This window comes from Pelodiscus sinensis, chromosome 7, assembly GCF_052426305.1.
Source record: "Pelodiscus sinensis isolate ZL-2025 chromosome 7, ASM5242630v1, whole genome shotgun sequence".
In the NCBI taxonomy this organism is placed as follows: domain Eukaryota; kingdom Metazoa; phylum Chordata; order Testudines; family Trionychidae; genus Pelodiscus; species Pelodiscus sinensis.
In genome coordinates, this window is record NC_143058.1 from 21,548,006 (window position 1) to 21,575,378 (window position 27,373).

At 40.5% G+C, this 27,373-nt stretch overlaps 1 pseudogene; it reads right to left on the reverse strand.

Annotated features, from left to right (window-relative positions):
• Positions 1 to 27,373, reverse strand: part of LOC149524041 (von Willebrand factor D and EGF domain-containing protein-like) — a 217,769-nt pseudogene that overhangs the window by 13,821 nt on the left and 176,575 nt on the right.

Sequence of the window (27,373 nt, forward strand, 5' to 3'; positions counted from 1 at the left end):
GACAGACTAGGACCACCTATTACTGTTGATTTCCAAATTCCTGTTTAAAGCTTTCACCTCTTTATTATTCTCAGATATTCATCTAGTTCAGAAAAGACTTAAGAAGAACAGCTAGATTAACCTCAGACAGTTTCAGGACTTTTTTTTTTTAAAAAAGTATTTCATCAATCAAGGCTAAAGACAGGATAAGGCTATATTCGTGTCTGTTTTGAAATATGGCAAAGTTGTTGCACAACATGTTAAAATACTTAGCTTTTCACTAAATTTATGTCTGTGATAAAGACACATCTTTATATACCCTGTCACTAGTCAGGGTAAACTGTACAATTTTGACCCATTTTTTAAAGGGTCTGAGCTCTAGAATCTCTAGCAACCAAATCTAAATCACATGATTACAAATTACAGCTATCATGCAGAATTTTACAAATGCTGTGTTTGATTTTTGATTAGTGCTGTGATCATATGCTGACCATTGTATACCAACATGCTTTGAGACCTTCTGGAAATGACTGCTGTACCACAAAATGAAATGTACATGCTTTTGGAACTTGTTGTGCAAGGCTTTTCCCATCTAATGGGTAACAAATAAACCACTCAAAATGCTACAAAGAACAGGAATCTTCCCTATCTCTGAGGGTATGTCTACACTACCACCCTAGTTCGAACTAGGTTGGTTAATTTAGGCAACCGGAGTTGCAAATGAAGCCCGGGATTTGAATTTCCACGAGGAGTGGAAGCCTAATCCGAACTATCTAGTTCGTGTCGCGTGTAGCCACAGGCACGGAGTTCGAACTAGCGGACGTTTAAAAATGGCGGCGCCCGGCAATATGCAAATAAAGCCCGGGAAATTCAAATCCCGGGCTTCATTTGCAACTCCGGTTGCCTACATTAACCACCCTAGTTCAAACTAGGGTGGTAGTGTAGACATACCCTGATAGAGGATGAAGACATGCAAAAACAAGAATGTTGCAATTATTTACAAAGAAAATACTGTTTAAAACACAATTCTTAATGCAGTAGAAGGGTAATATTCTGACATTTTCTGATAGATAGCATTCATATCTCAAACTATGTTTTTGGGGACCCTAAACCAGGCACACTACTTTCATGGCTCTTCCTACCCAATCACTTGGTCCATTTCTCACATCTCTGTGCAGAGGCAAACACACTAGCAATTTTTTTCCTTTTGTTATTATGCTCGTCTCAGTTGGCATCTAGCATTTGATTCTACTTTGTGCCAAGGGAACACATCTTTCATCACAGCGATCTGCTCTCAGATGAATCAAGGTTCCCTGCTGGCTTGGTAAAATTCAGAGTGGTAAAGACTTCCAGTAACCAAGCTCTTAAATTGTCTCTCCCCTCACCTTATACTACAGTTGTCATGGGAGGGAGGGGGTAAGTCAAGGAGCAGGGCCAGTAATGAGTCAGAACTTTTGGTGAAATGCTAACTGATGCTGCAATTGCTAGTTATAACCAGGGTGAGTTCAGGATACAATGGCAAAAAATGTAATTCCTCATTGTGTGTGTGTTTCATGTCTCCTCGTAGCAGTCTTGTAGCCCATGTTCCTGTATTACAATTGAGTCAATTATTAATTTAAGGGTAAAATATGTTAGAGGCTTAGAATTTAATAGAGGACCTCAAGATCTGACTTGGTTTCACCCACCTCTAACTTGGTGGCATTTAGCTTGCTACAAAGAAAGGATCACACAACTAAATCTGTTTTGTTTGTTTCCAGAACATTAAAATGTTCCCCCCAAATTTACAGCATTAAGCTCCAGGGTTTGATTTGGGGCCATCTATAAAAGTTAGATCATCATGACCCTAGGGACATTCTTATGCCAGGAGGCAAGAGTATCCCTGGTGCCTAGCAGTGAGTTTTAGCTGGCCTGACTAGTCCAGTGTACCTAACTCACTGTTGTCCTGGCCTGTATCTAAAAGGTGTCATGGAAGGAATCACATGCAAACTGGTAATATGGTGGCAATCATATTAATGTACGGTGGATGTATAGGGGATGTCTAGAAGAGTACAAATATGCATCGAAAATTCCCTTCTTAAAACAGGTAGCAGGCAGAGCATAAATTACTCCTTCTTAGACAAAGGAATGTAGTTCTGCCCTCTTGAGTGTCTCTTCCATGTAAATCAAACCAGAGATGGCCAAATACAATGGGTATTGGAGATTGCAGGAATATCATTTACTGGAGAAAGCAACTGGCATGGAATCTATACTATACAACTTGGCATCTACACCCAGAAGGGGAAAAGTACACGATCTGGGGACATGGCTCAGCAGAAAACATTTCAAAGGTTTACTGAAGTATAAAGAAGGAGCCAGGGTGAACCTGTGAATTAACTTGTACCTAAAGAGTCAAAGGAACCAGATGTTTTGAGCTCTATATGTTGGGTCCTGGCTAAACATCCATCTATATGTTGGGTCCTGGCTAAGACTGGAAGAAAGACACTGGTTTAAAAAAAACTGCTTTGAACGAAAGATTCTAGTTTAAGATCGGTTTTATTCTTACAACGGTATTTTAACTTTTGTTTGTTTGGAACCATTTCTATCCTTATTTCTTATTCCTCGTATCCCCTTAATGTTTGCCCTTTTGCTAATAAACTTGTTTTAATGTTGCCATAATCAACTCAGGACTTAGACTAAAGTGGAGGGTTTGCCAACTCCACAGAGATGGATGTCACTGTTAGGCATGGTTAGACTGGCAGAGTCCTGAAGAGCTTGCTGAAGGCAGTCAAAGTGCAGTGTTAAGGAGAGTAAGAGGGTCACATTCTGGGAATCCCAGCAGATCACCACACCTTGCAATTTCTGAATAGCATAGGCCTTTGAAGGCAACTCCCCCCCCCCCCTTAAAAAAAAGAACCAAAAATGAGGCTTTGGTTTCCCTAAAAATTGATTGCAATGAGAATACTTTGCAATGAGAATACAACAATAAGCTGTCAGGTTGTCTGTGTTTTTTCTTTCCCTGCCAGATCTTCCAGTCCTTAGGTAGGCAAAAGCTGGAATGCAAGGTCGTTCAAGTATAAATGAAGCCACTGGGAGATCAATTTGAGTAAGGACTGAAAGTTCAGGGCCAAATATATTCTGAAGGGCAAAAGCTTTTCTAATGTTTTGCTCATCCGCACTTACATGCAGTCTCTCTCTCTGCATGGTAGCAAGCTCACAAGAAATGCTTATGTAAGTGAAACCTGACTTTCCCTTCCTTCACTTTCTTAAATAGAATTCTATTTTCATGACCATTAAGGCAGAATTCATTTCTTGATTATAACTAGTTTTGATCATTCTTCCTTCAACCCCTAGGCCTCTGTGGAAGAGCTCTAGTTTCAAAATAGCAAACAAAGATGTCACAGCATCGCACAGGGAAACTAAATAAATTATCAGACAGAGCAAATGGAATTTTCCTGATTTTCTTGTGCACCTTTCTTTGGAAAGACTCAGTTTTTGTTTTTCCTTACAAAATATCTTACACACTGACCCACAGACAGTGGGGTTTATAGGCTTTACATTTATATCAGGACACATCCTTTCTTATTACAATTGCCATTCTAGATGTGCAAGCATCTTAATATAATTGCCACAAGAATCTGTGCATTCTAGTTTCTCATTCTTTCATTTTAAACAAGAAGGATCTATTGCTATTAGAGGAAAACATCCTGTATTGTAATAACATCCTGAACACAGGACAAACACAACCAATAAGTAAGACTCTGGGTTTGATCCTGCTCTCACTGAAGTCAATAGGAAAACTTTCATACTCTTCTGTGAGAGTAGCAGCACAGAATTTCCATAGTAAGGCTTATCAAAACCTATAAGGAGCCTGATACGACACAGATTGCTGACAGTGCAGGTCACTTTTATCAGCTCCAGAAACCCACTGCTATGTTTTTCTACTTTATTCAAAGACATTTTAACTAAAGTTAAGATAAACCTTTGCTGGAGCTGCTGATTCAGGCTAGGAAAAAGGGATGATCACATGCAACATGTAAGGTGAAAAAATATTTTAATGGCACAAGAAACATAAATGTAGGAAATAAAATAATAGTTGTAAACAATGTTCTTATCACACTGATGTATATTCTTTCTCCTGTGCATAGGGTGCCAGAAAAATCAAGACAGTACATAGGAGCTCTGTTCCCTGTAACAGCTATTGCTCTCCTGAAGTGTTCATTCTTCCTATGAGACCTTTAGAGCACTAAGGAAGATTGACACTGCCTCAGTCGATCTTCCAGGATTCGATTTAGCAGAATTCGATTTATCTATAGACCCACTAGATAAAACTCAAAGGGTGCCCCCATAGGCACTGGTACTCCTGCTCCTCACAAGGAGTAAGGGGAAACCAATGGGAATGTTTGCCATATCGGCCTCCCGCTATGTGGACAGCATGGAAATGCGATGTAAGATACATGGACATGAGCTACTTAGCTGGAGTTGTGTATCTTACATTTACCTAGTGTAGACCAAGTCAGACCCAGTGTGGTCATACAGTTCAAGATGCATCCAACTTTTGGGTGCTCCTCTGAATCAAACCATGAACCTTCTAGGTACAGGCAGTCCCCGAGTTACGCAGATCCGACTAATGTCAGATCCGCAGTTACGAACGGGGATTTTCTCGCCCCAGAGGACTGGAGCGGCGGGACGCCTGGTCCCGCCGCCCGCCTCCTCCGGGGCGAGAAAAGCTGCTCCCATTCTCCCTGGTCTGCTGGGGGAGCCAGCAGACCAGGTAGACGGGGAGCAAAGTGGCGGAGGACCCGGGGCCGGACCCACGGCTACTTCCAGATCAGCTGGAAGCGCCGCGGGTCCAGCCGGGTCCTCCGCGGCTTTGCTCAGCGTCTCCCTGATCTGCAGACCAGGGAGATGCTGAGCAAAGCGGCAGAGGACTCGGGGCCAGACCCACGGCCGCTTCCAGATCATCCTGAAGACCAGGGTGACCAGGGAGATGCTGCAGACCAGGGAGACGCTGAGCAAAGCGGCTGATCTGGAAGCGCCGTGGTCCGGCCCGGGTCCTCCGCCGCTTTGCTCCACATCTCCCTGGTCTGCTGGGGGGGGACGCAGCTAGTGCCCCCCCCCCAGCAGACCAGGGAGACGTGGAGCAAAGCCCGGGGCCTGTGGTAGAGCAGGTGGGGCGCTGCCAGTTGGTCCCGCAGCACCGCTCCTTGGCGCTACTGGACCAACCCGGCAGCACCCCAGCTGCTCTGCCCCAGGAGTCCTGATTCAGCCGCTGCTGATCAGTTTCAGCAGTGGCTGAATCAGGATGCCTGGGGCAGAGCAGCTGGGGTGCTGCTGGGTTGGTCCAGTAGCGCCGAGGAGCGGCCGTGCTACTCGACCAACCCAGCAGCACCCGAGATGCTCTGCCCAAGGCGTCCCCAAGTTAGCCGCTGCTGAAACTGACCAGCGGCTGACTACAAGAAGCCTGAGGCAGAGTTGCTCTGCTCCGGGCTTCCTGGAATCTGCTGCTGATCAGTTTCAGCAGCAGCTGACTTGGGGACGCCTGGGGTTCTTAAGTTGAATCTGTATGTAAGTCAGAACTGCTGTCCAGATTCAGCCGCTGTTGAAACTGATCAGTTTCAGCAGTGGCTGAATCTGGATGCCAGTTCCAACTTACATACAGATTCAACTTAAGAACAAAGCTACAGTCCCTATCTTGTACGTAACCCGGGGACTGCCTGTACTGCACATCACTAGCTCTAGTCCTTCGTATCTTCCTGCTAATCCCTTTCTCAATGCATTCTCTTTCCATATGGTAAAAATAACTTGTGGAAAGCTCTACGGGATACTCTCCAGGGGTATGTCTACACTACAGCAGTAATTCGAACTAACTTAATTTGAATTAGTTGATTCGAACTAAGCTAATTCGAACTAGTGCATCTAGACCTAAAAACTAGTTCTAATTAGCATTTTGCTAATTCGAACTAGCATGTCCACATTGAGTGGACCCTGAACTGAGGTTAAGGATGGCCGGAATCAGTGCCGGCAGGGCATCAGATTAGGACTTAGACGTGGAGCTGCTGTCTCAGGCTAGCTGAGGGCTATTCTTAAAGGGACCCGACCTCCACCCTGGACAGACAGTTCTCAGGGTTTCCCCGCTTGCAAAGCAGTCCTGGCTTGGAGTGCCCTGAGTGCCCACACTGGGCACATCACAGCACTCGGCCATCAGCCCGGCTGCACTTGCCGCAGGCTGCCATCTGGGGGAGCATGTCAATCAGGGGACTGCAGGAGAGCTTCCACCCCGAGGAGCCCGCAGAGCCACCCCAGTCTTCCCCACTGGGGGCTCGTACCCCATTCCTCCCTCACTTCCTTCCACTTACCCCTCTCTAGCCCCCCTTCCTGATGTACAAAATAAAGGACATGTGTGTTCAAAAATAGAAACTCTCTTTATTGAACAAAACTCGGGGAGACTGGGAAAAGGAGGTGGGAGAGGGGAATAGAGAAGTTGGGAGAGGGGAGGGAAACTAAAATGATCAGGGGTTTGGAACAGGTCCCATATGAAGAGAGGCTAAAGAGACTGGGACTTTTCAGCTTAGAAAAAAAGAGACTGAGGGGGGATATGATAGAGGTCTATAAAAGCACGAGTGGTGTGGAGAGGGTGCATAAAGAAAAGTTCTTCATTAGTTCCTATAATAGAAGGACTAGAGGACACCAAATGAAATGAATGGGTAGTAGGCTTCAAACTAATAACAGAAAGTTCTTCTTCACAAAGCAAATAGTCAACCTGTGGAACTCCTTGCTGCAGGAGGCTGTGAAGGCTAGAACTAGAACAGAGTTTAAAGAGAAGTTAGATAAAGTTATGGAGGTTGGATCCATGGAGTGGTATTAGCCAGGGGGTAGAAATGGTGTCCCTGGCCTCTGTTTGTGGAAGGCTGGAGATGGATGGCACGAGACAAATGGCTTGGTCATTGTCTTCGATCCATCCCCTCCAGGGTCCCTAGTGTTGGCCGCTGTCGGCAGACAGACTACTGGGCTACATGGACCTTTGGTCTGACCCAGTACGGCCATTCTAAGCTCAGGGTTAGGGGTCTCATTGGCCACCCTGATTTTCATGCAGACCTGCTCCTGGGTGGCCAGGCTGGCAGCTATCCTGCCCTAGACGGCCACTTTCCTGTGCCTAGTGCGGAGGTCATGGATGAGGTCCACGATCTCCGCACTAGACCAGGTGGGCGCCCGCCTCTTGTGGACCTGGGCAGGTTCCCGGGAGCCGCCAGCCTGGTCCCAGGAAGAAGCGGAGGGCAGGGTGGCAGGGGGTGGCTGGTTCGTGCCACGCCAGGTGCAGGGTCTGCTGGCTGGGTGCTGGCAGGCTTGCACCTCGCATGGGCACCGTAGCCAGCCCGTGCCCCTTTAAGGGCACCAGGGCCGGGAGGGGGGTGGACCAGTTTTCCTGGTGGTGCCCAGAGTGGCCACCAGGGCAAGCTGGAAAGGGCTAGCCTCCCACTAGTTCGAATTAAGTGGCTACACAGCCCTTAATTCGAACTACTTAATTCGAACTAGGCGTTAGTCCTTGTAGAATGAGGTTTACCTAGTTCAAATTAAGCGCTCCGCTAGTTCGAATTAAGTTCGAACTAGCAGTTTGTCTGTGTAGCGCCTATGAATGTTAATTTGAACTAACGGCTGTTAGTTCGAATTAATTTTTGTAGTGTAGACATACCGCAGATGAATAAATTGCTACAAGACACAGAAGCAGCTGAAAATGTAATTGGAATGGGTGTGGTGACAATTTTGCATCCATAGTATCCTCATCCATCTACACAGGTGTGGTGATGTGAGCTACCTAAATGGTGTTAGAGCCACACTGATATGTTGCTATATAAATATGAATATATGAACTAAAAACTTTATCCATTAGAAAAACTTAAAGTAAACAAACAGCTGGAGGCCCAGGAGCTTTCTTTTAATTGTATTGTGATCTTAGTTCTGGAACATATCCAAATGTATTTACTGGTAGTTTTAGAGATATTCAAGTGACCATCCCTATCTACAATTCAAGGCTATTAAAATGGAAAAGATAATGAGTTATGGAATGACTAAATGACGCAGTGGAAACATGTACCAGGAAGAGAAACTAGCATTAATGTCAAAATATATGGCACAAGTACCTGTTTCATATTCATCAATGTTCTCACCTGAGCAATTCTAGTTTCTTACTTGGCAAGGTAGACTCTTGTCTCTGGCAGCCTCTTTCTGAGGCAGAGTTGATTTCCTGGTAGTCTACTGTGTGCAAAGCTCTCGAATAAAAACTTACTCCTAGGTCTTGTCTACTTTGCCTGGATGTGAATGATCCTATCGCCATTTTAATAAGAGTAGGGGATTTTCCTTTAACATTCCATGTCACTTATTCTTCAGTGCACTAACTGTCTGCTTATCTCTGTCCGCTTCCCTCAAGGAGTTTTCATTTCAATGGTACTTGGATACTTGGTACATGTAGTTTATGGTGTGTTTTGCGACCCTTTGGAATGAAAGGCTCTAGATACATAGTATGACTATGTGCAGGTGCATAAGTGTAACATATATCTATTGATTTAAATGGGTTATTCAACTAGGAGCTGCCAACGATAGAGTTGATGGGCAAAAAATTCTTACTTCTACTGTGGCAAATCACATTCACTTTAGGGTCATTACATCAGTTTCATTGTATCTTAAGTAGAACACAGAAATACTTATTCTGTCTTTGTAGTCTTTTAATGCATGAAATGTGGAATATCAAGGTATATTCTATGCACAGCTTTTATTCTATTTTGTTAGTGTCTTTGTTTTGGAGAAATTTTTTCTTCACTGTAGACTGCTTTCTATTTCATTAAGTCATCGAGGCACTATGAAAATGTGTATAAATTGTTTTGTTCAGTGGCTTTCTTGTCATGCATGAATAAGAGGTGACAGAGGATTCTCATATACATTTTTGTTTTTCTCTGTCAATTGGTTTTGCAGCATCTGTGCATACGTTAAGACCAGTCAGTTAGACATATTTTCATTGTGTGAGTGGGCTTGTGTGGCTGCTCACTGAAACCCAGTTTATATTCATCTGTGCAAGGGAAAAAGAAAATACAGGCAATCTTGGCCTCTGGTAAACTTTACAGCATGAGTATAGGAATTTCTTATTGTCTTTAATATGCGTGGGCTTCAAGAATAATGTGCTTGGTTAGAAAGAGCTATGTGATATCTGGTGACTGCTGGCAATTAAAGCTGGTCATATCCTCCAAAGAGAAAATATAGTGCAGACACTGTCCTGTTTAGGCAGTCTGGTTTGCTGGCTTTGTTTGTTTGCAGGCTCTGGACCTAATCCTAGAATCCTTACTCAAGTGAGAAAACAATGGGGCTACGTCTACACTGGCCCCTCTTCCGGAAGGGGCATGTAAATTTCACGAGTCGTCGTAGGGAAATCCGCGGGGGATTTAAATATCCCCCGCGGCATTTAAATAAAAATGTCCGCCGCTTTTTTCCGGCTTTTAAAAAAGCCGGAAAAGAGCGTCTAGACTGGCCCCGATCCTCCGGAAAAAGTGCCCTTTTCCGGAGGCTCTTATTCTTACTTTGAATAAGAAGTAAGAATAAGAGCCTCCGGAAAAGGGCACTTTTTCCGGAGGATCGGGGCCAGTCTAGACGCTCTTTTCCGGCTTTTTTAAAAGCCGGAAAAAAGCGGCGGACATTTTTATTTAAATGCCGCGGGGGATATTTAAATCCCCCGCGGATTTCCCTACGACGACTCGTGAAATTTACATGCCCCTTCTGGAAGAGGGGCCAGTGTAGACGTAGCCTGACTGTTTTGCCTGTGGGATGAGTAAGCACTAAAGACTTTTGGCCTATTATTCAGTACATATTTAAACTCCTGCCCAGATGGATTCTTGCACAGATTTATATGCACAGATTAAAGGGCAACTTAGTCGTTTAGGTGCTCAGTACTCCCCTTAAAGTCAATGTAAAGCATCACTATCTGTACATCTGAGCACAAGCTGTGGCCCTTTAGTAAGAGTTTTGCCACACACCTTGAATAAGGGGCAACACATAGTATTGATGCCCAAGGGGTGGAGAGGAACCAGATTGTGCAGTCAGGTCCCTTTTCTCTTTTGTGCTCCCGGGAATCCTATATTTGTCTCTGATTACTTTTCCCTCCACCCTCATCACCTGCAATGATTGTTTCCTTTCCTTCTGTCTGGTGAGGGAGATTAGCAGCTCTGCAGAGGTGGTTCTCTCTCTTGTGCTATAATGCATGATATGAGTATTTGGGACAAAGCAGTCAGGTGGTATTTTACTCTTTTTCAAGGGCATGTGGGAGGAGTCACATGAACCTCCATTTCCTTTCCTCTGTCCCAGGGCTACAGTGTGCAGTTGGCTTTGCCTAATGAATGGAGCTATTCCAAATTGTCAAAGATGAAATGATGCATGTATAAGTTGGTAAATTCAATAACTACCTGCTTCTACTGTCTAACTTACAGAAGCCCACATGGAAAGAATGAGAGAGAGGAAATGAGTAATTTTATATAGTTTTACAGTCCTCGGCACAAGGCTATTTCAGAAACCCACATGTTCATCTTTTCAAATTAGTTTACCTCTGGCTCTGACAAGCAACATTCTCATGGTATCAAGAAGGGAGGAATAAATAGACGTGACTACCCTCCTAGGTCAGATACCATTGCTGTGAATGGCATCCAGTCAGGAAAATTGGCAGTCCTAGGGGGAAAGCACAGTTGGAAGAATAAGATTGAGAGTATGGCTACACTACACAGTTTTTCTGGGATACCAGTTTTTCCGGGATACTTCAGAGGAAGAAGGGATCTTACACAAAAGAGGGTCTTTGCACAAAAAGGTGCAGTCTATAAACCTCTTGTGCAAGAAGGATCGGCGCAAAAACCTCTTGTGCAAAAAGGATGGGAAGAGAATATGCAAATTAGTGATATATGCAAATGACAATTCCATTTGCATTTCCTCTTCCAGAAAAAGTCTGTAGTGTAGCTGTGGTGTGTGAATTACATACTTCTCCTAGCTGAGGAAGCATATCAAGAGCTTCAGAGACCTAGTTGAGATCCCAGACGAGCCCCTCACTTGTAGCCACCACAGGGCAGATTTGAACTTTTGGCCTCTGGAGCTTAGGCTCGGAGCCTCTACACTAAGGAGCCACAGGCTTTATAGCTCAAGCGGCTCCTACATTAAACTCCAGGGGTCCCAGATTCAAATCTGCCTGCTAACAGTTACACAGCAATTATTAGAGAGAAGAAAAAGTTGTCCACAAAGATTGAGGCTCAAAAGGGCAAAGCCTAATTGGTTGTGATGACTTGTGATTATGAGCTTGCACCCAAACATAGTAGATAAAGCCTTTTTATCAGTTTTAATTATTTTAACATTATTTTAAAATAAGCTATCCAAAATATATGTGATATCTCGACTCCTGCAACATTTTAGTGATTGTTAACATCTGTAAGGGAACAATGGGAATAGCGTTTTTAAAGTCCCCAGGAAGGAAGTGAAGTTCGAAGATTGTTTTTAAATAGCACTTTTCTTAAAGGGAAATAGAACAAAGCATTAGTAGCTTTTCTTTATTACTGAAGCAGCTGCAAGTTTGTTTGATGTAAAGCCGAACACGAAAGATATTTTATTTAAAGGAGCTGCCAGCGTTTGCCTCTTTATACTGAGTAAGAGCGATTGTACAGGATGGAATTCTCAGCCAATAAGGCTACAAAGTTGCTACAGTTACTGATGCATAACTGTACATTTTGTTGTCAGGGCTGACATCTCCTCACTCTGTTTGTGGGTGTCTGGTTTGCATAATCACTGTGCAGTTGTCAGTAAACACAGGTGCAAATCCCTGTATTTTTGCCTTCAGCCAATCAGAAATGTGTGATTTACAGAACTGTTTTCTGTTTAGACAAAGAACAAAAATGCACTTGTATCTTGAATGCCTTTCCTTTCACATGAAGGAAATAAGAAAGAAAAAGTTGGAATGACAGAGGCATGGTGCATCCCCTCTGCCTAACAAAATGGTAGCTGTCAGACTCATTTAGAAATGCAAAGGTATAGAACATTGGAAGTGAAATAATAAAGTCAAGCCATAAATAAACTTACATTCAATTTGCAAATATATGCACTGTGATTGGCTGCTATGTTCCCTCTCCTTTCATTGTCGCCTTCTAATGGAACATTTGAAGTTGCCACCCATAAGGCCATTTCCTTCTCAGTAATTCCCCTGAAATAGTGACACGAAAAGGAAAAATGCCCCAAAGCATCAAAAACCGGGTGTGCCAGTGCTCAGACAGAAGGTGTTCTTGACACAGCACAGTTTGGACTGGCTTTCATTTTTACCTGCAACCTTCCTTCCCAGAAGACCAGAAAGACATTTGTCCCAGAACTGTCATTTGTTTACATCACAAGAAATCCGACTTCTCTAGCTTCTTTCAATTATGAAGTTTGTGCGTGTACATGTGAGTGTGAGCTCACTGCGAGGACAGCTTTACTGACCTCTAGAAAAGGGAAAAGCAGAATAAAGGGGAAATGAAGCAATTTAATTTACATTCCATCCTATTTAATTTGTTTTAGGGTTTGCAGCTTTTTCTTACCTTACATTTACATTTTTACTGTTTAATTTAAAATTTCAATAGCAATATTTCAGCATTTGGGTAATAATGGCATACTGGGTTAATGAATATTTTAGCTGCCGGCCTTAGAATTTGTTCATTTGGGATATGGTGGTTATCTAATCAGCAGGGAACTTCTTCAACCTGCAATTCAAATAATTTCATTTAGAACCCTACTGTATTTCTTGCAGGACGCTGATATATTTCAAATGATGCAAGTATTATTTTCTCATAGGCTACCGTAGGCAGGTACTCACTACACACAGTCTCGGGGCAGGATATCCTTTTCATACTAGAGTGATACTGGTGTAATTCTAATGGCACTATTCCTGATTTGCACTGGTGTAAGAGAAGAAGGTCCTAAAATAGACCTACGTGGAGAAAACACACAGGAAGTTTGGAAGAGTTTGTTAACGCTGCTGGTTTATATTAAGTCTGTACAGCATAATTAAAAGGACCTGATAGAGTGACATGCAATGCATGATTGTCTGAGAGACATTCTGGTTGTGTCAAAATTCCTAATTTTGGTTGAACTAACTTAGTACCAATCAATGTGTTCTCACGCATTCTGAAAGAATGGATGGCATTTATACCAGCAAGCAGGCAATTCTGTAACCTTGCACAATTCACTTGAAACTGACATGCATGTAGGTCTTGACAGTCTGCAACTGGGGACTGTTAGAGCACTAACCCTTCAATGAACATATTTTCTAGTAACTCATTGCAACCTTTCCATTGCCATATAGTTATTCCCTTCCCCTTTTCTGTGTGTGAGAGGATATCCACTATCTCTATGCAATTACTATTGCAAGTAATAAATCCTGAAAGAAATTAAAAATCCTCACCTAGGGCGCAGATGGATTATTATGTCCCCATCTCAGAGGCATACAGAAGAGTTTGCCAAAACTTTAGAAAACCTTCCCCATCAAACATTTATCCACTGTAATGTGCTACTTTGGTAATGTGGTCTTTCACTTTTATTGAATCCCTTTTGTGTTCTTAGTACCACTTTCCCATACACCACCTCCAATTAAATAGATACTTTGAGTCACTGAAATGATAGAAGTTCTCCCAAAATAAAAACATAAGAACAGCCATACTGGGTCACACCAAAGACCCTGTATCCTGTCTGATAACAGTGGCCAATGCCAGATACCCCAGAGGGAGGCACCACAACAGATAATCATCATGTGATCCTTCTCCGGTCATCCATTTCCAGACAAACAGTTCTTTGGTCTTGTATTTGGGAGTTTACTTCTCCAGATATGCCTGCAGTGGATAGCTAGGATAGTCCATCAGGGAACAGCAAGCATACCGTATGTCTGAGTGACCAGTCAGGTGGCTCAGATGAAGTAATATTCACTACTAAGAATTTGCGATCAACTTACAGGTCCATATGTATATGTAACACCACTTTGCTGAACAAGCATGAATAACTAATTTATAAAATGGTGTGCAGAGCTATAAAAATAGGGAAAAAATACCTAACAAATTATTGCACAGGTGAATCCCATTAGCAACTGGTGACCATTCAGCAGAATGTAGATTTGGAAACAACTCTTTGTACTTATCTTGGTATTCTTCATAGAAAATGAATGTCCTTAATACAATCTTATAGGATATGAAGCCAAATAAAATAGACAGTTAATTGCTGGCTACTGGAGGAAAATGGAGGAATGGATTTTGCTTGGTTAAAATGGGACAAGAATATTTTGTTAGTCACTGAAAATTTTGTTACACTAATTAGTGGCTACCCAGACAGATAAAACTTTGTATGCTTCTTGAAAATAGCTAAAGTGGAAAGAAACTGTTGGGGTGGAAGCAGTTAGATGACTTAGGAAAATATTTCCCTAAAGCTGCAATCATTATGTTTTCCTGCTGATCTGTCTTGAGCAATGGTGGCGTACTTTAAACTGGAAACAGCACTTTTCTAATGTACTCTGATCTCAAAAACAAGATGCTGAACGTAAAGCCCTATCTTCCCCCGTCCCTCCCCCCCATCCTCCCTCCAGCTTATTCCTGCCAGAATAGACTATTCTGTTGTGTATTTTGTAGCTAGGCAGGAACTGTGCATCACGATTCTCTCGGCTGAAGGGAAGGAAAGCTGCAGTATGGGGACTGACAGAGCTGTTGTTGCTTCAAGGAATTTCACTGGCTTTTTTCCTTGTGTGTGTGAAAAATAAAGTGTTCTGAAAGTTTACAAGTTCTTGCTGCCAAAAGCAGTTGTTTTCACAGCTCTCATTTTGCCAATTTCAACCTGGTGAAAGGGGAGGTGAATAAGTTTTTGCCTACCTACCTTAAACTCCCTAGATGACAGATGTTAGAGAGTGCAGTAGAATCAGTAAAAATGCCAAAATAACAAATTACCCCTTAAGAATAAAAGCCTCAAACATGAATAGCTATATGGAGTTGAAGAGGGATTTGAAAGTGATAGGAACAAAAGGAAAAGCAAAAGGCATTATTAACCAACTGTATTAATTAAACTAGAAGGAAGGGTGTTTTGACATTTTTAGAATCTCAATCAGCTGCTATGGCTTTGATTTTAATTTTCTCTTGCAGTACATTTAATGAAAAATAATTGAGTCATTGAAAAATACTGACTGTATAATTCAATCTAACTGAATTTCAATTCAGAGGTAGGACTCCTATTCCTAATGCTTGCTTGGCAAAGTAGTATTTTCATTAACCTGTTGGTTCTGAGTGCAAGTGTAGTTTCAGAAATGGGTTGCTCTGTCTTTTATACGTAGGCTACTGATATACGTGCCAGGGTATAAAAATTGAAGATTAGAACACTAATCCAAGCTAAATGTTCTATTTAACGTGTCTGGGAAGGAAATGCATCTCTAGACAAAAATCTCATTTCTGAAGTAGAAGTTTGGAAAGAAAAAGGGAAATGATCTCACATACTTTTCTGACACCTTCTTCCAACATAACCCTCATGACAGGGTCACACATTGGGTACGTCTACACTTGCTCCCTAGTTCGAGCTAGAGATGTAAATGTAGCCGACCAAAATTGCTAATGAAGCAGGGATTTAAAAATCCCGTGGTTCATTAGCATAATCTCGCCCGCGTGTTATTCCGCTCAACAGCTGATTCGAACCAGGAAGTGCGCTCCAGGACACGTTCGTTCCAATCAAACCCCTTGGTTCAAACTAACGTTACTCCTCAAAAAATGAAGAGTACCGTTAGTTTGAACCAAAGGGTTTGATTTGAACTAACGCATCCAGGAGTGTACTTCCTGGTTTGAATCAGCTGTTGAGCGGAATAACGCATAGGCAAGATTATGCTAATGAAGCACGGGATTTTTAAATCCCTGCTTCATTAGCAATTTCAGTCGGCTACATTTACATCCCTAGCTCGAACTAGGGAGCAAGTGTAGACGTACCCTATGTTTCTTAGATAGCAGCCACCATTCTTACAAGGATGATGGCAAAGGGCTAACAAATTGAAAGAAAAGGACAATTTAGCATCAAAATTTCAAAATTCTTGAAAATGGGATTGAAATCAAACCCTGTAAATGTCCCACAGTCCTTTGAAAAATAGAATAACTTGGTGGCAAAGAGCAGTTTAACTGATTTCAGTGTTTTTTCCCCAGTTTAGAATACCACTTTTGTTGGAAATGCAACCCCTGTAATCTCAATGGAAGTGGGGGATTCTCTAGATAGAGGGAACAAAAGGAACTATTAAGTGTCCCTTTTTTGATTGAGAGCAGAGAGGGTGACATCAACTGAGGTGGCAGCTGGGAGAAGGGCTAAGGTAAATCATCAGTAGGTGCAACTCAGGGTACATCTGCATAGCAGCGTTATTTTGGAATAACTGGCATGTCTACACTACAAGCCTTTATTTCAAAATAATGTCAAGCTGGAAGACTTCTTACTCAGACTCACGGTAACCCTCATTTCACAAGGAATAAGGGAAGTCAAAGAAAGAATGTTCTTTTTCAACTTTCTGCTGTGTAGACAGCACCAAAAGCCGAATTAAGCATTTCAACTTAAACTATGGAATTGACGTAGCTGAAGTTGCATGGCTTAATTCAGCTTTAGCCCAGCTGTAAAGATGTACCCTGAGGGAGGATATATATGCCATGTCCCTCCAGATGGAGTCCTCTTTCATGCCTAGATAAGGAAAAAGGGAGAAGAAAGGGTATATCTTTTGGCCCACATTAAGGAGGGAATTGTTTGCTATCTGAGAATCTTACTTGGTGGGAGGCAAGCAAGGTAATTGCTGAAACCTTCTTGTGCTGGTTCCATAGAAGGTCTATTTCTCTGATTAAACCAAAGTTGGATGTGGACTGAGGGAAGATATCCCCTGAAGAAACTGGGGAATAGGCTTAGGGCTCTATAAGTCTCATAAAGTGAGAACTCCCTTTCCCTGACTCTTTAACCCTGCCCTCAGATAGTTGGAAGCAAGTGTGGAAGGAATCATGACTTGCACTATACAAATTATTGCTGGATAGTTCCCAGATAAGCTAAGTTAATAATTCTATGGCCTAAATAAAGCCTTCCATCTTATTTTTCTTCCTGTAAGCCTGAGACAATGAATAGGTTGACAAGCTTTCCTGTAGCAGAATGATCATTCCTTCCATATCCATGCTAACGAGAACCAAACCACAAATAATTCCAACATTCTCCAGTCTGAATTATTTTGAGAATTCAATGGGCATTAGTACCATAATAATTTTATGGACACTCATCTTTTTAGCTCCCTGAGACAGAGGCCTTCAAGGAGGAGAAGAGATTTTTAACCCCTTTAAGAACCTTAGCATGCTTGAAATAGAAGATAACTTAAAAGGTACATTTTTGTGTAATGCTACAGAATGCTGAATTTAGCATGGCAACTAATGGAAGCACACTCGTTGGTTTATGTCTTGATGCTTTCATGTCTTCGTCAAAGGAAGGAGATAAGAGAGAAGTTTTAACGATTGATCCGCTAATTGCAGAATCAATGGCCTATGATCTCTGCCTATTAGCAAAAGCTGTACTTGGCTGCTGTCTTGAAAAAATGTTTGACTATCTAGCAACTTTCTGAAATGTAACAAAGTATTCTTGGGCTACAGCCATACTGCCTTTTTTTGCAGAAGAAGTTTATGCAAATCGTTCTCTCATTTGCATATCTTCTTCCGATTCTTTTTGCAGAAGAGATTTTGCCGATAAAAAGTACCATGTAGATGGGGCCATTTGTTGGGAAAAATCCCCTCTTACACAAGATCCCTAATTCCTCAAAAATCGAGGTTTACAGGATCTTGTGAAAAAGGTTTTTTTTTCTGACAAATGTACCTGTCTTTTTTTATTGGCAAAACCTCTTCTGCAAAGAGAATCAGAAGATATGCAAATGCGAGAACAATTTGCATATCCTCTTCCACAAAAAAGTGGCAGTGTAGCCCTAGCCTTGAAGCACAAAAAGTTATTTGTTAAATTCCACAGAAATATTTGGAATTCTTGGTTTGACACATTTTGCTCTAAATCAAATGGTCAATTGCATGTGGAATTTTAGGATACCTAAAATTATCTCGATCTATACAAAATTTTGAAATGTTAACTATTTGGAGTTTTGACTTGAACTATGAACATTTTTACTACAGTATCATATTTGTTCCAAGCAAAGCAATCAAAAACTTTCACAAGCATTTCAAGAAAATTCAAAAGAAGACAATGATGTAACAAGAAGACACAGTGGTAGACAAAATGTTCAACCCTCTTCCCCAGCCACTTTCTTCTTACCTATTGATAATGAGATGATAACCCAGAGAAGAGACTGAGAATTAAGTGAGAGAGATTAGTGGTACTGTAAGCTCAGAACTGGAACCATCAAGAGACATGTAATCAGGAATATATATACAAAATATTCTGGGCCATGCTCCACCTGCAGTATAAAGCATATGGAAAGGTACTCTGGAAAAGCAGCCAAAGGATTTTCTGTTTCAGGACAGTTATCTGCATAGCTCAGAGGATTTGAAGGAGATGAGGAGGGAATGTATTGGCATGTTCCATGTGGCACTCTTCTTGTTTCCCACACAGTGCAGTAGTCAGTGTGGCGCTGCTGCAGCAGATGTGATTTAAGGGAAATTACACTGAGGGTTATTTGTTGGGCTGAGATCAGGAGAACAGAAAGTTAATTTAGAATGAGCATAAACTCAGCCCAGCTGAGATTCTGGTCCAATGACTCTGAATACACTGAAATACTCACTACAGAGTAGGATGATGATCATAGAACACTAGAACTGGAAGGGACATTGAGAAGTCATCGAGTCTAGTCACCTGCCCTCATGGCAGGACAAAGCATGGTCTAGATTATCCCAGATAGATGTCTATTTAACCTGCTCTTACATATATCCAGAGATGAAGATTCCACAACCTCCTTGGCAATTTATTCTTGTGCTTAATGATCCTGACAGGCAAGAAGTTTTTACTAATGTCCAACCTAAACCTCTCTTGCTGCAGTTTAAGCCTATTGCTTCTTGTCCTATCATCAGAAGCCAAAGAGAACAACTTTTCTCCCTCCTCTGTGTGAAACTCTTTTAGATATCTGAAAACCGCTATCATGTCCCTTCTCTGTTTTTTCCTTTCTAAACTAAACAAGCCCAATTCTTTGTCTTCCCTCATAGGTCATGTTTTCTAGACCTTTAATCATTCTTGTTGCTCTTCTCTGGAACTTCTCCAATTTCTCTAATTTCTTGAAATGTGGCACCCAGAACTTGACACAATACTCCAGCTGAGGCCTAATCAACACAAAGTAGAGCAGTAGAATGACTTCTCGTGGCTTGCTTACAACGGTCCTGTTAATACATCCCAAAATCATGTTTGCTTTTTTTTTTTTTGCAACAGTGTCATGCTGTTGACTCATATTTAGCTTGTGGTCCACTATGATCCGTAGATCCCTTTCCGCAGTACCCCTTCCTAGACTAAGGAATGAGATTAGTGGTACTGTAAGCGACTTCCTAGACAGTCGCTTCCCATTCTGTATGTGTGAAACTGATTATTCCTTCCTAAGTGGAGTACTTTGCACTTGTCCTTATTAAACTTCATCCTATTTACCTCAGACCATTTCTCCAATTTGTCCAGATCATTATGGACTATGATCCTATCCTCCAAAGCAGTTGCAACCCTTCCCAGCTTGGTATCATCTGCAAACTTAATAAGCTCACTCTCTATGTCAATATCTAAATGGCTATTTTTTAACATTATTAATGTTAATGCTGTAATTTGATCAAATTAATTGTAGATCAAGTTAGTTATCAATACATAAATGTTTACTCCAGAAACTACTCCTTAACCAAAAAAAACCAAACAAACTTTGATGTAGATTTCCAGTGTACTATAACATGAAGATGGCATGGATGGAGTGGTAACAAAGCAAATTCTTGGATATAATATGGTACTGCATAAAGGCAGCTGAACAATGAAATATTCTTTATCACATACCATATCTGTTAAAGCTTGAGTCTGCTACCCATGTCACATACTGAACTTTCTTATCAGTTCAGCACTGGGTTCCATAGAAGCCATAAGTGCACAAGAGTTTGAGCATATGCAAATTCCACCACTTAGGCAAACAGAGCTACAGATAGCTAGATATAAACAGCAATTAAATCATTTTATCTCATTCTTTTGATTTTAAAATATTATGTGTTGGGTTCTCTTTACTTCTGAATAATCTGAAAGCTATCCTGGCACATTTCTTTAAAATAGAGGCTTTCCCCGATGCTAACCAAAAATGTTCCATTTGTCTTGCAGGCTTGCTGTATGGTGTATCGGTTGCCCTAGCAGTGGTTGGATTTCAGTGATGCCTGAGCATAGGAGTGAAGTATCTGGGGATCCTATGGGATTAAAGGTATACTTTAATAATTGTTTCTGATTTCTATCCATTATTTTCACAATTCATTTCCTTTTATTTTTGTATCCTATCCAAACATGATTTTAAGATGGTAAAATATCATCATAATTCTTCAGTTTTGAAAATTGGAAATGATATATCAATCCGTTTTCTTCTTTGCACTACATCAGCAGGGCATAGTAGCATTCCACTGTAGCTATAACACACCAGATATATGGAGCAAAACACATCTGCTTGTACTTCCCCACTGAAATGGGAAAGCTCTGTTAAAACATTGGTTCACACATGAAAAAACTTGCTGGCCGAATTCCATTGGTAGATTCCTTGTTTACTGGTGATGATGCAAAAGGCATAAAAAGTTTAAAGCTGACTTTTAGATTCTTATGTGAAATTTACAGCACTGATGGTTGGAAAAGTCATTCAAATTACAAATTTAGCTAGCTTGATTGAGAAGCTACCATGGGAAAATCGATTCTAACCACATATGGTTTTGTAGTTTATAATTTTTGAACTATAGGGGCAGTTTAAAGTAGCTTTTTCTGTCCTATCTCTTGTCTTTTAGTATGTTGCAGTAATAGCTTGTTTCATAAGAATTACATTATTGCAAGTGCAAAGTCTCTAAAGAAATTAAAGGTCACTAGGATGTTTCAGATTAAATTAAATATAGTTGTATAAGGCTGAAAATATATTAACATATTGTTTGGATCAGAGGCTACTATGGCTTTTGAAACGATCACTGACAAGTCAAAATGTGCCATCACTTAAAGGCATTTTCTTCTTTCATACCAACAAACCATCCTCATTAATGTAAAGAATGTAGTTTAACATTTTTGGGCAAGAGTTGAATCAAAAGAGTGAATTTCAATTGCTGATGGATTATCTTTGTGAAGCCTTCTTTCCCTTCCCTAATATGCATGCATATAGTCCGTGCATAGATCTCTATAACAAGCTGTTCATGTTGGGGTAGTGGGATTAAATGTGGGACTTATGAGTAGCATACAATTGTTATTGGAATAAAGTGTTTTTCCTTTTTCAGTAAATCAAAACCTTTTATTTAATTGCCTGTGACATCTATGATGGATAAGAGGAGTGCTGGCCTTTTCTGAACATCCCAACATTGGGTGGCTAAAGGTTTAAACTTGGGTAGGAGGTATTGGCAAGGAGCCAGAAAAGCCAATGGGAGAAGGTGTTGAGATTTGAATTGAAAGATATGTCTGCCTGCTGTTTTTCTTTGTGGACTTATCTAGACAACACAGAACAGTCGAAAGAGGATATGCAAATTCCACGGGAATTTTGGCAAACCCCCCCCCCCCCCGATTGAAAAGCTGTTCTTCCTCAAAAAATGAGATTTACTCGACAAAGTGTGTGTGGGAGGGGGGTAGAGGGGGGAGGATTTGCAGAAAAAGCCGCATCTAAACTACTTTCACTTTTGAAAACTCCACTTTCAAAAGTGTGATCGGAAGAAGATATGTAAATTCTCGCAGAATTTGCATATCCTCTTTTGACTGTTCCATGTAGTCTAGATAAGCCCTGTGTGAGTTTTAAGCCAGTACGTGGGGGAACAAGACGCATTGAACCAGGCCTACCATACCTACAAAGAATACTGGGCATGGAAAGGGATTGGACCTTAAAGCATTAATTGCGAGTAGGTAGGGAAATGTCTATTTAGTTGTGATCAGGTTATTTTCTTTGTTTTGCTGTTTGGTTAAACTTCTCTGTGCTAAGTCCATGTGCCCCTCCCCCGCAATACTCTGTACTTTAAGCTGTATCCTAGGGATGGGATTTTCTCTGTGTTTTTAAATTGTTCTTTTCTCAGTTGCTTTAAAATACCTAGCGACTAAGTATGCTTTATCAAGTATCTTTTTCACTCTGTTTAATAAAATCACCCTTTTTAAGGTCATTATTTGAGTCTTGTGTATTTGAAAGTAATAGGAAGTCTGTGTATGCATTCTCAGAGGTCAGCTCTCAGGGTACATCTAAACTACATGGCTCCATCGACGGAGCCATGTAGATTAGTTTACACAAAAAAGTGAAACTTCCAGATTAGTTATTAGGGGCCTGAGATCTGGTTATGTATCCAAATTTATGAACCTTTATACAAACCCAAACTCTGATCCTTTGAGGTTTGTGTGGTAGTAGTTCCTCATTTCTTTTCCTATATTAATTCCTGCAGAAATTCTCAGTGCGATTAGCACATTGGGTAAATCGCATAGATTTCAGGCAGAGAAATGAATGCACGAGACAGCAGTGCTTTCTGCATGTTTATCTGTTTCACAAAAAGGTCTGCTTCATCCAGTTTTGTATTGGCACTCATCGGGTGAAACACATTTCCCACCTTTATGACAATGTCGATTGCATATTACAGCAAAACTGATTTCCAGGCTAACTTTAAACATAAAAAAGAATTGGGGCCAGATTCTGCTGTTAGTAATAATCCAGCAGCAAATACAATCCAGTACAAATCCAGCAGCAAGTCCACGGCAACTAGAAGAGTTACTCTGGATTTATGCTGGTAAAACTGAGAGCACAGTTTGTCCCTTTGAGGTTTTTTTTGTCATTCACATTTTTGACAAAGTTTCTCATCTGAAGTTCTTAGCATTTATGTATTCCAGCTATTCTGCTGCAGAGCTAAAATTATTTTCCTGTCAAAGGCAACCTGATATTTAAATCAGAAGCAAGGACTGCAGTTATTAAACTGTAATATATGTTTTGCCATTCAACTAATATAAAGTGTGTTGAAAGCTGATTTCCTCCCTCCTGCTCTCCTCCGCCCCGCCCCAGATGCTCTATATACTGAGCCTGTTTTGTAGCTTATATAGCACAATAACATGAATTTTACTGGCTAAGCTTGCCTGTTTATATTCTCAAAATTAGTATTACTGTATTCACTCACACAGCCTTGAATTTCACAATCATTACTGTAAACAAAGCTTTTTTGACCATTGATGCTTTTATGTAACACTTGTTGATACAAATATGCATATTTTTACAGAATACAAGTGTACTTTTGGAAAACATATCCCAAATAATCATTTACTTAGTGCATTACATATATTCTACTTCAATTTTCCTGCTCTGTTCAATGCTGAGGGAAAATGTAGGCTATTTTGTTTTATAATTTTCTGCAAGTCCAAAAGAATGAATAGACTTATACATACTTATTTCACATTTAGGACGAACAAATCCATAAGCACAAGAACAGCTATTCTGAGCCACTCAAATTCTGGGTGAAGAAAGGAACACAATTTAATACAACACAATACACTGAGCATCACTCTATGCATTGATGAGTTCAATATTTTTTCTTTTTCTATTATATGATTATTACTTTTAAATATTCTTCTACCAAGTGGCTGCTTACAATACCACTATGTGGGGAAGAACAGGTATCGTTAATAATATGGGAATAATATGACATAATGTTAAGCTGCTGAGTGTGCGCATTTTGAACTAGTTATTTTCTAAAATTTTAGAAGACTCAGAGTGAATAGACTGCTAATATTAAAAAACCTTTGGTATTTCTTCTTGACTTGGAATGCTCAGTGTTGGAGCAGTACTGAACCATGGAGGAGAATTTATGTAGGAAAATGCTATACAATTAAGCAACAATCTGAAAGTTTGATCAGTAGTGTGGGGTTTGCAGAGAAAGAAACTAAACTATAGGCAATATAGTTCGGACTAAGGGGGATTTAAAAATGGCGGTGCCCGGGATCATGCAAATGAAGCCCTGGCTATTTAAATCCCGGGCTTCATTTGCAACTCCGCTTGCCCTCATTACCCTACCTAGCTCAAACTAACGAGCTAGTGTAGACGTACCCTTACTTAAAAAATCTTGGAAAGTACTGCTGCTCCAGAAAAACATCATTTGTGTGAGACACTGGGTTTTTATTTGAAATGAAGGTTATTATAAGCCACTTTAAATAGGAAATGTGAGTTAAGGGAACTGTGTGATTCAGCAAAATCAAGGCTTGCATGTGGAATGCAAATGAGTAGTCAGAAGCAGACTGTTGCAGGAAACATAGGACCAGCACAAGGCCTATGTGCTGCTTAATTCCCAATTGCACATTTTTTTAGAGCAGCAGCCCCAATTTTTTCCTGTCACGCCCCACCTCATCTATAATGGAATCTGCCCTCCAGAACTGGGATCAGGAGCTAAAGACAGGGCCAGAGCTGGGACCCTGGCTGGGAGTGTAGTCGCTGTCAGACAGGTGTCACAACTGGGAGTGGGGCTTCGGCCGCCTGAGGGAAGTTGAGGGCAGACCGGTTCTGGGTGATGCTTCCTCCCCATGCCCTGTGGAGGATGATCTGAGCCCCTCCACCTCTACTCTGCATCCCTGTGGAAGGCCACTCCACAGTTTGGGGACTCTCTGCTTTAAAGCAGTGAATTTCACCCCCAAAAGGATATACATCGCACAATTAAAAATGAATGCAACCAGGTGCTTCTCAAACAGTAAGGTTGTGTCTACACTGGGCCACTTATTCCGGAAAATCAGCCGCTTTTCCGGAATAAGCTGCGAGCTGTCTACACTGGCTCTTGAATTTCTGGAAAAGCAACGATGCTCTCCTGTACAAAATCAGCCGCTATTCTGGAAAAACTATTCTGCTCCCGCTCGGGCATAAGTCCTTATTCCGGAACAGTGTTCCGGAAAAAGGCCAGTGTAGACAGCCCAGTAGTCTTTTCCGGAAAAAAGCCCCGATCGCGAAAATGGCGATCGGGGCTCTTTTCTGGAAAAGCGCGTCTACATTGGCCACAGACACTTTTCCGGAAAAAGGGCTTTTCTGGAAAAGCAGCCTGCCAATGTAGATTCTCCATTTCCGGAAAAACTGAAAACAGAATAGTATTCCATTTTAAGCATTTCCGGAAATTCATGCCAGTGTAGACACAGCCTAAGGTATTGACTTACATCATTCTGTAAGTCCGTGGACTACAGAACAAACACAGTACAGTTTACAATGATACATGGGCTATCCTGATTTTTATAAGTATATTCATCAATCATAACTATTTACTGAATAAGTATAATTGTTTTCAGTTTAAGAGTGTAACTGATCATCTAAATCACATAGTCTTGATTTTATTGCCTGACTGGACTATTGGAACTTTAAAAACAAGAGATAAGGAATGGCAGTTAATAATAAATGAATAGCTAATTCTCTTGATAGTGCATGTCATGATAGTTATAAACCAGAAAATAAAGTGTGTCTACTCTATTAGAATTCTTTTGAGCATGTCACAAAAACGAATTGATAAAGGAGACGTGGTTGACAACATTTATTTGGACTTTCAAAAACCTTTAATACTTCTCCCAACAGGCTTTTTATGGAGTGCGTTTCCATTTATACACTAGCTACAGTAAGCCAAAGATACGGGGTTTACATTTATTCAGATTAATTAGTTATGTAGTTTCAACTGGAAACCTTAATTTTTACATTTCCTGATTTCTTTTGATTTTTAACTATGCAACCTTCAATACTGCATTAATATATTTTTATAAATTTGAAATCCATAACATTGGAGAGTTCAGCTGATTTGTTTTGGGGGCATACTATGCATGTAAAGCTAATTTCATTGTTGATATAAAAGGGTGCAACTCTGTTGTCATCAACATTTGCAATTCCAGCCCTGGCTGAAATAAGCATGAAAAAGGGCATTGGGATGGGGTAGTCAAAATTTTCTTAAATATCTGAAGAGATAATATAATTTTAATTTTAATCTTTCAACAAATAAATATTTCCCAAACTTTATCTGAACTATTCCTTCATCTATGATAGCTATTAGAGTAACTTGTGGTGTCTCAAATACTGCTGGGTTTTCATTATTCTAAAGTAACTTGTTTTATTGAGTATAGCGATACTTGTTGGGAGCAGACAATAGAAATAATGGATATTTATAAAGAAAGAAGATATTTAGCATTGATCCTAAATTATATTAAGTAACTATAGCAACACATATCTCTGGACTATGACGGCCCATAAGCCAATGGGAGTCTTATAGCTTGGAAACTAGGAGCCCTTGCATTAGTCGACCTGTGGTATGCATGTACATTCAAAAGACTGCAATGCAGGGATAGCATTGGCATACAAGATTTTCTTTATTAATTAGGAGTGAATAGTTTTCTAATTCTATGAACTTTTCTGTATACACAAGCATCTTAACACAGGCAGCAATGCATCATGATTTTAAAGTACATGTTTATGTATTTTATTTCATGAGTTATGATGGTTTCATAAAACTTATGTGACAAAGTATTATGCCAGGCAGTTCAAACTAAGTGACATTCAAATGTATTATTCTTTCTTTCACTGTGTATTTTGCATGCATGACATCAAGTAATTATGTCCACCTCAATGGACTTCCTTACTTCTGCCCTTTCCAAATTTTAAGATGCATTTGAACTGTGGAAAAAACATGCTGTTTGTGATGTCAAAATATTTTACACATTGTGACATTTTAATATTAAATATAAGTGAAAGAAATTCTGCTGGTGGAGAGAAGCAGAAAGTGAAACAGAATTTAAGCTGTAGAAAGAGAGAAAAAGAGTGAGCTATTAAAAGGTGTAAGAAATGCATCTACTGGGCCTTTCTATCAGTGATAGAAATGCACTGTGTGTGTTGAAATTATTTTCTACAATTTATATCCTCTTATTATGCAACACAATTTTCCACAAACATTTTATGAATTGTACAAAAATATCTCAGTCATTTTTTTATTTGAAACCTTTTTGGATGGCATAAAATTTCAAAAAGGAGAGAACAGTTGTGACAGTCAATCTTGTCAAATGTATAGTATATAGTTTGAAAGCCAACGTTGAGAATTTGGGCTGCTGTTAGTGTTTTCTATGAATATCACATTTTTGAAAGAAAAAAATCTTCTACGATCCTCATCTATGAAAGTATTTCCATTGTGTTTAATTTTTATTTTGAAATGAGTTCATACAACTTTTACTGGTCTTCCAACATATCATTTGGAATATTGGC